The sequence below is a fragment of the Ranitomeya variabilis genome, chromosome 2 (assembly GCF_051348905.1).
Source record: "Ranitomeya variabilis isolate aRanVar5 chromosome 2, aRanVar5.hap1, whole genome shotgun sequence".
Lineage (NCBI taxonomy): Eukaryota > Metazoa > Chordata > Amphibia > Anura > Dendrobatidae > Ranitomeya > Ranitomeya variabilis.
The window spans coordinates 489398094-489410348 of NC_135233.1; positions in this window are offsets into that span (position 1 = coordinate 489398094).

Below are 12255 nucleotides of genomic sequence, written 5' to 3' on the forward strand. Positions count from 1 at the left end.
CATATTCTGCCAATTCTGGCCAGGTGTCTAATTTTGATGCCCAGTAATCAAATGGGAATGACGGTTGAGGGAGAACATCGATAAGGGATGAAAAATAGTTAGTAACCATACTGGACAAATGTTGTCTCCTGTCACTTTCAATTGATGCAGCAGTACCTGTCCTGTCTGCGGTCATAGCAAAATCACTCCACAACCTGGTCAGAAAACCCCTCTGTCCAACGCCACTTCTGATGTGTGCACCCCTAACACTCCTAGTCTGCTGTCCCCTGGAGCTCGTGTGAGAACGATCACGTGCGCTGTGTGCTGGGAATGCCTGAAGCAAACGGTCAACAAGAGTTGATTGTTTGGTTGCTAATATTAGTTCCAAGTTCTCATGTGGCATAATATTTTGCAATTTGCCTTTATAGCGTGGATCAAGGAGGCAGGCCAACCAGTAATCGTCATCGTTCATCATTTTCGTAATGCGTGTGTCCCTTTTTAGGATACGTAAGGCATAATCCGCCATGTGGGCCAAAGTTCCAGTTGTCAAATCTCCGGTTGTGATTGGTTGAGGGGCAGTTTCAGGCAAATCTACGTCACTTGTGTCCCTCAAAAAACCAGAACCCGGCCTTGCCACGCAAACAATTTCCAGTGCCCCCGGGAAAGCTTCCGCATTAAAAATATACTCATCCCCATCATCCTCCTCGTCCTCCACCTCCTCTTCGCCCGCTACCTCGTCCTGTACACTGCCCTGACCAGACAATGGCTGACTGTCATCAAGGCTTTCCTCTTCCTCTGGTGCAGACGCCTGCTCCTTTATGTGCGTCAAACTTTGCATCAGCAGACGCATTAGGGGGATGCTCATGCTTATTACGGCGTTGTCTGCACTAACCAGCCGTGTGCATTCCTCAAAACACTGAAGGACTTGACACATGTCTTGTATCTTGGATCACTGCACACCTGACAACTCCATGTCTGCCATCCTACTGCCTGCCCGTGTATGTGTATCCTCCCACAAAAACATAACAGCCCGCCTCTGTTGGCACAGTCTCTGAAGCATGTGCAGTGTTGAGTTCCACCTTGTTGCAACGTCTATGATTAGGCGATGCTGGGGAAGGTTCAAAGACCGCTGATAGGTCTGCATACGGCTGGCGTGTACAGGCGAACGTCGGATATGTGAGCAAAGTCCATGCACTTTGAGGAGCAGGTCGGAGAACCCAGGATAAGTTTTCAATAAGCACTGCACCACCAGGTTTAAGGTGTGAGCCAGGCAAGGAATGTGTTTCAGTTGGGAAAGGGAGATGGCAGCCATGAAATTCCTTCCGTTATCACTCACTACCTTGCCTGCCTCAAGATCTACTGTGCCCAGCCACGACTGCGTTTCTTGTTGCAAGAACTCGGACAGAACTTCCGCGGTGTGTCTGTTGTCGCCCAAACACTTCATAGCCAATACAGCCTGCTGACGCTTGCCAGTAGCTGGCCCATAATGGGACAACTGGTGTGCAACAGTGTCATCTGCCGATGGAGTGGTTGGCCGACTGCGGTCTGTGGAAGAGCTGTAGCTTCTGCAGGAGGACGAGGAGGAGGAGGAGGGGGTGCGAACGCCTACAGCCAACTGTTTCCTAGACCGTGGGCTAGGCAAAACTGTCCCGAAATTGATGTCCCCTGTGGACCCTGCATCCACCACATTCACCCAGTGTGCCGTGATGGACACATAACGTCCCTGGCCATGCCTACTGGTCCATGCATCTGTAGTCAGGTGCACCTTTGTACTCACAGATTGCCTGAGTGCATGGACGATGCGCTGTTTAACGTGCTGGTGCAGGGCTGGGTTGGCTTTTCTTGAAAAAAAGTGTCGATTGGGTAGCTTGTATCGTGGTTCAGCGTACTCCATCAGGGCTTTGAAAGCTTCGCTTTCAACTAACCGGTAGGGCATCATCTCTAACGAGATTAGTCTAGCTATGTGGGCGTTAAAACCCTGTGTACGCGGATGCGAGGATAAGTACTTCCTTTTTCTAACCAGAGTCTCATGTAGTGTGAGCTGAACTGGAGAGATGGAGATCGTTGAACTTGCGGGTGTGCCGGTGGACATGGCAGACTGAGAGACGGTTGGAGACGGAATTGTTTCCGCCGGTGCCCTAGATGCAATATTTCCTCCTACAAAACTGGTGATTCCCTGACCCTGACTGCTTTTGGCTGTCAAAGAAACCTGCACAGATACTGATGGTGGTGCGGAAAATGGTGGCCTTACAGTGACGGAAGGGATGTTGCGTTGCTGACTAGCTTCATTGGCCGAGGGTGCTACAACCTTAAGGGACGTTTGGTAGTTAGTCCAGGCTTGAAAATGCATGGTGGTTAAGTGTCTATGCATGCAACTAGTATTGAGACTTTTCAGATTCTGACCTCTGCTTAAGCTAGTTGAACATTTTTGACAGATGACTTTGCGCTGATCAATTGGATGTTGTTTAAAAAAATGCCAGACTGCACTCTTCCTAGCATCGGATCCCTTTTCAGGGATTGCAGACTGAGCTTTAACCGGATGGCCACGCTGTCCTCCAACAGGTTTTGGCTTTGACACGTGTTTTGGGCCAGATAGGGGCCCGGCAGATGGAACCTGTTGCGATGTTGATGCCTGCTGCGGCCCCTCCTCCACCTCCGCTTCTGAACTACTGCCGCCTGCACCCTGTTCCCCCAATGGCTGCCAATCGGGGTCAACAACCGGGTCATCTATTACCTCCTCTTCGAGCTCGTGTGCAACTTCGTCTGTGTCACTGTGTCGGTCGGTGGTATAGCGTTCGTGGCGGGGCAACATAGTCTCATCAGGGTCTGATTGTGGATCAGTATCCTGAGAGGGCAATGTGGTGGTCTGAGTCAAAGGAGCAGCATAGTACTCTGGCTGTGGCTGTGCATCAGTGCACTCCATGTCAGAATCTACTTGTAATGGGCATGGCCTGTTAAGTGTTTCACTTTCTAAGCCAGGGATGGTATGTGTAAAGAGCTCCATGGAGTAACCCGTTGTGTCGCCTGCTGCATCCTTCTCTCTTGTTGTAGTTTTTGCTGAGGAGGACAAGGAAGCGACTTGTCCCTGACCGTGAACATCCACAAGCGACGTGCTGCTTTTACATTTACCAGTTTCAGAAGAGGAGGCAAAAGAGCTAGAGGCTGAGTCTGCAATGTAAGCCAAAACTTGCTGTTGCTGCTCCAGCTTTAAAAGCGGTTTTCCTACTCCCAGAAAAGAAAGCTTTCGAGGCCTTGTGTAGCCAGACGACGAAACTGGCTCCACAGCTCCAGACTTAGGTGGAATATTTTGATCCCCACGACCACCTGATGCTCCACTACCACTACCATCATTACCAGCTGACAATGAACGCCCACGGCCACGACCTCTTGCACCAGACTTCCTCATTGTTTTAAAAACTTAACCAAAGTAACTTTATTTGTTGCTGTCAAACAACTTACACGGTGAGCTATAACTTCAGTATGATTTCTATATCCCTTAACAGGTTGGTGAGACCACAAGGAAAATCAGGCACAATGTTACACACGCAGGACTGTCACTCAAGCACAAATGTCAATATTAATCTCCCACCTATTTTTTTTTTTTTGTTTTCTCAGGGAGACTTTAGAAACCAAATAAGATAAAATGTTTTTTTCAGGGACAATTTAGAAACCAAATAATAAAAAAAATAAATAGGCTTTCTATGGCCCACAATTTGAGAGAGAGAGGTGGCACACCCAGGAGTCAAGACTGGCACACAAGCTGAAAGGGCAATATTAATCTCCCACTGTTTTTTTATTTAATTTTTTTTTTAAGGGAGACTTTAGAAACCAAATAATAATAATAAAAAAAAAAAGGCTTTCTATGGCCCACTGAATGAGAGATGGCACACACAGGAGTGGCACACAAGCCCTGACTGAGGACAATATTTTTCTCCCACTGATTGATGTAGTGTTTTTTTTTAAGGTAGATTTTCGAACTCAAATCAAGGAAAAAAATAAATAGGCTTTCTATGGCCCACTGAGTGAGAGATGGCACACACAGGAGTGGCACACAAGCCCTGACTGAGGCCAATATTTTTCTCCCACTGATTGATGTAGTGTTTTTTTGTTGAGGTAGATTTTAGAACCCAAATCAAGGAAAAAAATAAATAGGCTTTCTATGGCCCACTAAGTGAGAGATTGCACACACAGGAGTGGCACACAAGCCCTGACTGAGGACAATATTTTTCTCCCACTGATTGATGTAGTGTTTTTTTTTAAGGTAGATTTTCGAACCCAAATCAAGGAAAAAAATAAATAGGCTTTCTATGGCCCACTAAGTGAGAGATGGCACACACAGGAGTGGCACACAAGCCCTGACTGAGGCCAATATTTTTCTCCCACTGATTGATGTAGTGTTTTTTTTTAAGGTAGATTTTCGAACCCAAATCAAGGAAAAAAATAAATAGGCTTTCTATGGCCCACAATTTGAGAGAGAGAGGTGGCACACCCAGGAGTCAAGACTGGCACACAAGCTGAAAGGGCAATATTAATCTCCCACTGTTTTTTTATTTAATTTTTTTTTTTTAAAGGGAGACTTTAGAAACCAAATAATAAAAAAAAAAAAAAAAAGGCTTTCTATGGCCCACTGAATGAGAGATGGCACACACAGGAGTGGCACACAAGCCCTGACTGAGGCCAATATTTTTCTCCCACTGATTGATGTAGTGTTTTTTTTAAGGTAGATTTTCGAACCCAAATCAAGGAAAAAAATAAATAGTCTTTCTATGGCCCACAATTTGAGAGAGAGAGGTGGCACACCCAGGAGTCAAGACTGGCACACAAGCTGAAAGGGCAATATTAATCTCCCACTGTTTTTTTATTTAATTTTTTTTTTAAGGGAGACTTTAGAAACCAAATAATAAAAAAAAAAAAAAAAAAAAAAGGCTTTCTATGGCCCACTGAATGAGAGATGGCACACACAGGAGTGGCACACAAGCCCTGACTGAGGCCAATATTTTTCTCCCACTGATTGATGTAGTGTTTTTTTTAAGGTAGATTTTCGAACCCAAATCAAGGAAAAAAATAAATAGGCTTTCTATGGCCCACTAAGTGAGAGATGGCACACACAGGAGTGGCACACAAGCCCTGACTGAGGCCAATATTTTTCTCCCACTGATTGATGTAGTGTTTTTTAGTTGAGGTAGATTTTAGAACCCAAATCAAGGAAAAAAATAAATAGGCTTTCTATGGCCCACAATTTGAGAGAGAGAGGTGGCACACCCAGTAGTCAAGACTGGCACACAAGCTGAAAGGGCAATATTACTCTCCCACTGTTTTTTTTTTTTTTTTTTTTTTTTAAGGGAGACTTTAGAAACCAAATAATAAAAAAAAAATAAAAATAAAAAGGCTTTCTATGGCCCACTGAATGAGAGATGGCACACACAGGAGTGGCACACAAGCCCTGACTGAGGCCAATATTTTTCTCCCACTGATTGATGTAGTGTTTTTTTGGTGAGGTAGATTTTAGAACCCAAATCAAGGAAAAAAATAAATAGGCTTTCTATGGCCCACTTAGTGAGAGATGGCACACACAGGGATGGCACTCTAGCAGAAATGCAAATCTTAATCTCCCACAAAAAAAAAAAAAAACAGGGACTGTCCTACAATTACTATCTCCCTGCAGTAATCTCAGCCAGGTATGGCAGGCAGCAACAGGAGTGGACTGATGCACAAATTAAATAAAAAGTGTGGACAAACAAAAAAGATAGCTGTGCAGAAAGGAAGGAACAAGAGGATATGTGCTTTGAAAAAAGCAGTTGGTTTCCACAGTGGCATACACACAGCAATACAGCTATCACGGAGCCTTCTAGGGCAGCCCAATGAGCTACAGCGCTGAGAGAAAAAAAAAATAAAAAAATAGCTTCCACTGTCCCTGCACACCGAAGGTGGTGTTGGACAGTGGAAATCGCTACAGCACAAGCGGTTTGGTGGTTAGTGGACCCTGCCTAACGCTATCCCTGCTTCTGACGAAGCGGCAGCAAGTTCTCCCTAAGCTCAGATCAGCAGCAGTGAGATGGCGGTCGGCGGGAACGCCCCTTTTTAGCCCCTGTGACGCCGCAGACAGCAAGCCAATCACTGCAATGCCCTTCTCTAAGATGGTGGGGACCAGGACCTATGTCATCACGCTGCCCACACTCTGCGTTCACCTTCATTGGCTGAGAAATGGCGCTTTTCGCGTCATTGAAACGCGACTTTGGCGCGAAAGTCGCGTACCGCATGGCCGACAAGCACAGGGGTCGGATCGGGTTTCATGAGACGCCGACTTAGCCAAAAGTCGGCGACTTTTGAAAATGAACGACCCGTTTCACTCAACCCTAGTCGCAACGGTTTCTTTTTTTATGTCAGTTATTTGTAATCAGATTTTCCCTCACAATACTAATAAGTCTACATACACATTTTTTTCAAAACACCGCGTGGTTTGGGTATGTGATTTTTTTCCTAGTCATTTATTGTCCTTTGGTGGAATTCTTCACCCTACTCTACTTCTGTCCAAAATACAAGCCACATGGCCACTGTAAAGCTCTTCCTGGGACCATTGGTGTACCTTTATTGGTAGCCAGACTTAATTCCCATATCTATGTAAATCACCATTATAATCAGGTTAAAAGCAACTTAAAGCGAACCTGTCACCAGAATTTTGTTAAGTAAACTACAGGCAATGTCAGGTTGGCAATGTTAATCTGCTTATAATGATGCCTGGGATGAAGAAATCCATCTTGTGGTTCTTGTGTAATCAGTGTTAGACGTTTTCAGTTAATGATATGCCTGTGCTCCAGGGCGGGACTGTAAGCAGAGTCTTAACTTCCTGCCCTAAGCCAGAGAAACCATGAAGAGACCTTCCCACAGGCCGCCGAAGCACAAACAGTCTGTCTCTATGATGAGGAACATGTTTGTGCTTCGGGGAGGCCTGTGTGCAGTCAGGGCTGGTTTTAGACAAAGTGGGTCCTGGGCAAAAGTTAAAAGTGGGGCCCCAAATGCTCACAAATTGCACCATCACACAGAAACCTTTTGGTTGTATTTATATGCACTTTCAGGCTGCTAAACGAGCGATCGACAATATTGAAGTCGTTCAACGCTTGCTTCCCGGCCTCCCTAGGGTATGTGCACACGTTCAGTAATGGGCAGCACTTTGGAAGCAGCATATGTCCGCTACATCCAAAGGGTTGACTGCTATTGAACGCAGGTGAATTCGCATGCGTTCATTGAACCGTGCAAATTCAGCTCGTCCAATACATTGTGAGGGTGAAATTTATCTTGCGGAAGCTCGTGTCTCCGCAAGATAAATAGACATGCTGCGGTCTGGAAGGACGCGCCGCATGTCCGTCTCCACAGGTGATCCGCGGGTGTCTGTGCACACATAGTGGACATGGGATTTCTTGAAATCCCATCCACTATGCTGTAACATCTGGACGTTGCACAAGTATGCAGCGTCCAACTCGCATTGTTTACTGACCGTGTGCACCTATTCTTACTCCGGCAAAGGAAGAATGATGGGTACAGATAATCCTTGATACAGTATACTACAGTTCCCATATAGTACATATAGTAAAATGCACTCCCCATGATCCATGATAGAGTATAATGCAGCCCCCCACACACAGTATAAAGCAGCCCTCTCAGAGTATAATGTAGCCCACACAGTATAATGCAGCCCCCACATACACAGTATAATGCAACCCACACACACAGTATAGTGCAGTCCCCCCAAACACAGTATAGTGCACCCCACACATAGTATAATGCAGCTCACACACAGTATAGTGCAGTCCCCCCAAACACAGTATACTGCACCCCACACACAGTATAGTGAAGCCCATTACACACACAGTATAGTGTAGCCCCCACAAAGCATAATGCAGCCCCTCACACACAGTATAGTGCAGTCCCCCCACACACACAGTAAGGTGCAGTAGACACACATACACAATACAGTATAGTGCAGTCCCCACACACAGTGTAGTGCAGCAGACACAAACACATACACACAACACAGTATAGTGCAGTCCAACCAAACAGTATAGCGCACCCCCCACACAAAGTATAGTGCAGCCCCCCACATACACAGTATAGTGCAGTTCCCCCACACACAGTATAATGCAGCCCCCTACACACAGTGTAGTGCAGTCCCCCCACACACACAGTATAGCGCAGCAGATACACACACAACACAGTATAGTGCAGCAGATACATACACAATACAGTATAGTGCAGTCCCTCCACACACAGTATAGTGCAGCAGACAAACACACACACTATAATTCATACATAAACTATACTTTCCTCTTTGTTCCCCTACTACTCTCAGTGCTCTGGCTTCTGCAGAGCATCTCAGCTTCTCATCAGCTCCACTGCTGGCACACACTGCTGAGTCAGAGGGGGAGTGATGGTAGAGGGTGCGTCAGGTGATGCTCTCTCCGCCATCACTGCTTTCAACTGTATTACTCTCTATGATGCAGTTAAGTTGAATGCACGATGTGGGGGGCGGTGCCGGGCCCCTCTTACTCAGGGGCCCCATGGTGTCAGCGTGTTGTGCTATTAGTGGCATGCCACTAGCTGGGGGACCCTGGAGGAGCGGGGGCCCTAGGCAGCTATCTGGTCTGCCTGTCCCTAACGCTGGCCCTGTATGCAGTCTCTCCTTGGTTTCTCTGGCTTAGAGCAGGAAAATAAGACTCTGCCCACAGGCCGCCACCCAAAGCACAAACAGTCTGTCTCTATGATGAGGAACATGTTTGTGCTTTGGGGTGGCATGTGGGCAGGTCTTGTCTCTCCTTGGTTTCTCTAGAGTAGGAAGATAAGACTCTGCCTACAGTCCTGCCCTGGAGCACGGGCATCTCATTATCTGAAAATGTCTAACACTAATTACACAAGAACAACAAGACTGATTTCTTCACCCCAGGTATCATTTTAATCAGTTTAACATTGTCAACCTGACAATGTCTTTAGTTTACTTAGCAAAATCCTGCTGACAGGTTCACTTTAGTAAATAATGATCAAACACATAGTAAGAAATACCAGTACAACCATTTCCTACTTTTTCCACATCTATTTCTACGTGTATGAATAAGCATACTCCAGTTATGTTTAATTCATGGAGCAGTCATGTCTAAAATACATGTAAATATAAAATGACAGAATCGCTATGAAAGACAAGCAATGCTGACTGTACTAGATTATTGGAAAGTGATCTGTACAGTCATTGCTATGTTTACAATATATGCAAACCTTTATTGCATAGTTTATGTACAGCCACCCACACAAGATCAGATGGCTAACTGTGACCTTTATCATTGAAGACACTTTCTTGTTCCTAGGTTGCCAAACACACCATTGATTGGTGGCACTGCTGGCAAAATGCTCATTCATCAGGTGAAATTATCTTTTGGGTTGCTTAAAAAAAAAACACACTCCGTTTTTGGCAGCACATCATTCCGTGTAAACAGAACACGTCCTGCCAAGAACAATGGCAGCCTGATCTATGATCATTTTGTGCTCATGGTCTGCCTATATAACATGGCAACTGCCACCAATCAAATATATAGCCAGTCCAAAAATATGTAGCTGATCAGCAGATGTTTTAATGCTGCAAGTCAGCCAATGTAATCGTAATCCCACTCTAAATATATAATGAAAGGGGGGAAGATATTCCAGAGACAAGATCTTCTTAAAACAAGACTTTATTAGGTAAGTCTAAAAATATATGACAAGCGTGTCACAACCCCGCAGGGAATTTTTTTATAGCAATTTAGCTAACATTCTCTGCGGGGTTGTAGCATCTTTGTCATATATTTTTATACTTGCCTAATAAAGTCTTGTTTTTAAGAAGATCTTGACGCTGGAATATCTTCCCCTTTTTCCTGATTTATAATCCTGTGGCCCAGCTGATTCGAGCCATGGACTGCAATATGGGTGGGTGGGATAACTGTTTCTTCTCTCACACTACATACCGGTATGTGTTTCTTCTGCAAGATGCAACATTACATTGTGCCCATTAATTTTATGGGGTATCAGAGAAATGCATTCACAAGTCAGGTCCAACAGAAGGACTGCTTTCCTTTGTAACACATGGTTAATAGGGACGTAGAAGGAGTAGTGGGCACCTACCACAATTCCATCCATAAGAGACCTTTCACACATATTGGTGCAGTTATTTATGTAGTTCTCTGAAGCTGAAATTGTCAGGGAACTAGAGAAGTAGAATATTTACATCACTTTTACAACTCATTGTAAATATTTACATGCTGACTGCACATGACCACTGCAGCCAATCAGTGCTGACATCAGTGCTTAGACATTTGAAGTCAATGTGCCAATTTTTACGGCATGTAGGGTAATTACTTCTGGAGCGCCCCCAGACGCAGGGCCGCGGGGTACTTGGTACCGGGCCTCTCTCTCTCAGTTCTGGGGTTGTCACAGTGGCTAGACCCGGTCCGTGACCCTGCTAAGGGGCGTCCAATGAAAGATGCGATGGTGGTGCGTGGTGCAAGGCGCGATGAATAACGAGGACACAGGGTTGCAGTCTCTTTACCTCTTTACTGAAGGCTTCAGGATCCGCAATCCAGAGTACTGCTAACAGGGCTGGCTGAGACCGGCCAGTCCGAAGGCACATCCAGAGTTCCCTTTGCAGGTGGAAATCAGTGCCTACCTACTAGCGCCTGTGTGTTGTAGTACCTCCCTGCTGAGCACCACGGGATAGTCCTCACAACTGTTGTGTCTGTTTCTGATGTTCTTCTCTCTCACATCTCGTATCTGTTCTGATATTCTTTCTCCATCCCCCAGATGATATGGATAGGACGCACCCGTATGACGGGTAGGCCTGGAGTTCTTCCGGGACCCTAGCGTCGCCCCTCTCCCACAATTGCCCCTATGTCTGCTTAGGTGATTTAGGTGAGACTGCCAACCTAAAATTAACTGTCCTGCCACTGTTTGAAGTAATGCTTGGAGCCCAATACTTCCTCGGCATTCCGGCCACCGGCTACGCGCCTCAGTAGGATGATGCCTCGATCTTACAGCACGACTCCTACTGGCTTTATCTCCTTTTTGCTGCGATCTCGTTTCTCACTTCTCCACAATAAACCTCGCTTCGTTTCCTTTCTTAGGATGCCGCCGCAACGGGTGCAGGCGCGGCTCCGTAACGTTCTGTTCTGTTCGCTTGGCCACTGTCAGGATCCCACCCCTGACAGAGACCCCCCTGAATCTTCCCCTGCAACACCCTCTGCCACAGGATGTTGCCTGGATCCAACCCAGTCAGCTTCTGACTAACTTCCTATCCAGCCCCCAGTTTTACCAGATTGTGAGGAGTGGCCTTATACATAGAACCCTTTGCTCCCCCTGGTGGCCAGAATGTGAAGTGTAATGTGTGACTGTGATACCTGGTCAGGTGAACTCCTTAAGTGCCATCAGACGTACCATCACTCCCCTTAGCGGTGGAGCGTCAGTACTGCAACGTCCAGGACTCTGGGGCGCTGCACTTCCATCACTGGTTGGCTAAAGTGGTCACTTGATGCCTTTATGTAAAAAAAATTGGCACTACAGGAGGGTCAGTACTACATTTTTTGGGGGAAAGAGAAGATGACTTCATGATTTTGTTATTTTACAATATTGACAGCATCAGCTGGCACCTGTGCGCTATAAATAAATTAAGAAAAAAATGACATGGGGGTTTCATTTATTTTTGATAACCAGCACAGGCATAACTGACAGCTGCGGACTGCAACCCTCAGCTGCCATCTTTATCATGGCTGGTTATCAAGAATAGAGGGGTCCCACCCGTTTTTTTTTTTTTCAAATTATTTTAACAAATTGATGACAGATTCTGATGAAAGGAATATCTTGAATGTAGCTGAATATTAAATACATTTAGCACTTATCCATTGGATAGCTGTGATATGAACACAATTACAAGAAAGAATGAAGTAGAGTGTAGTCCGCACAAGGAATTTATTACTCGTGTTCTCATGATTGGTTTGGATTGGCTGTCTCTGTCAGTCCTAAAAACTTTAGATGATGAAAAGGGTAGAAAAGTTCCCTATGTGACTGAAGCAGGATTCCGCAAGTGTGACTATATGGTTGTGCCGTGAGAAGAAAAAGGGAGGTCATAACCCCTGTTCTAGGAACCTTTCAGGTTCCAGTAGTGGGGTCTCAAGCAATTAGATATTTAACACCTATCTTGTCGATAGCTGATAAATGTCAGTTGTGGGAATATATCTTTAGGTCACGTTCACAGGTCAGTATTGT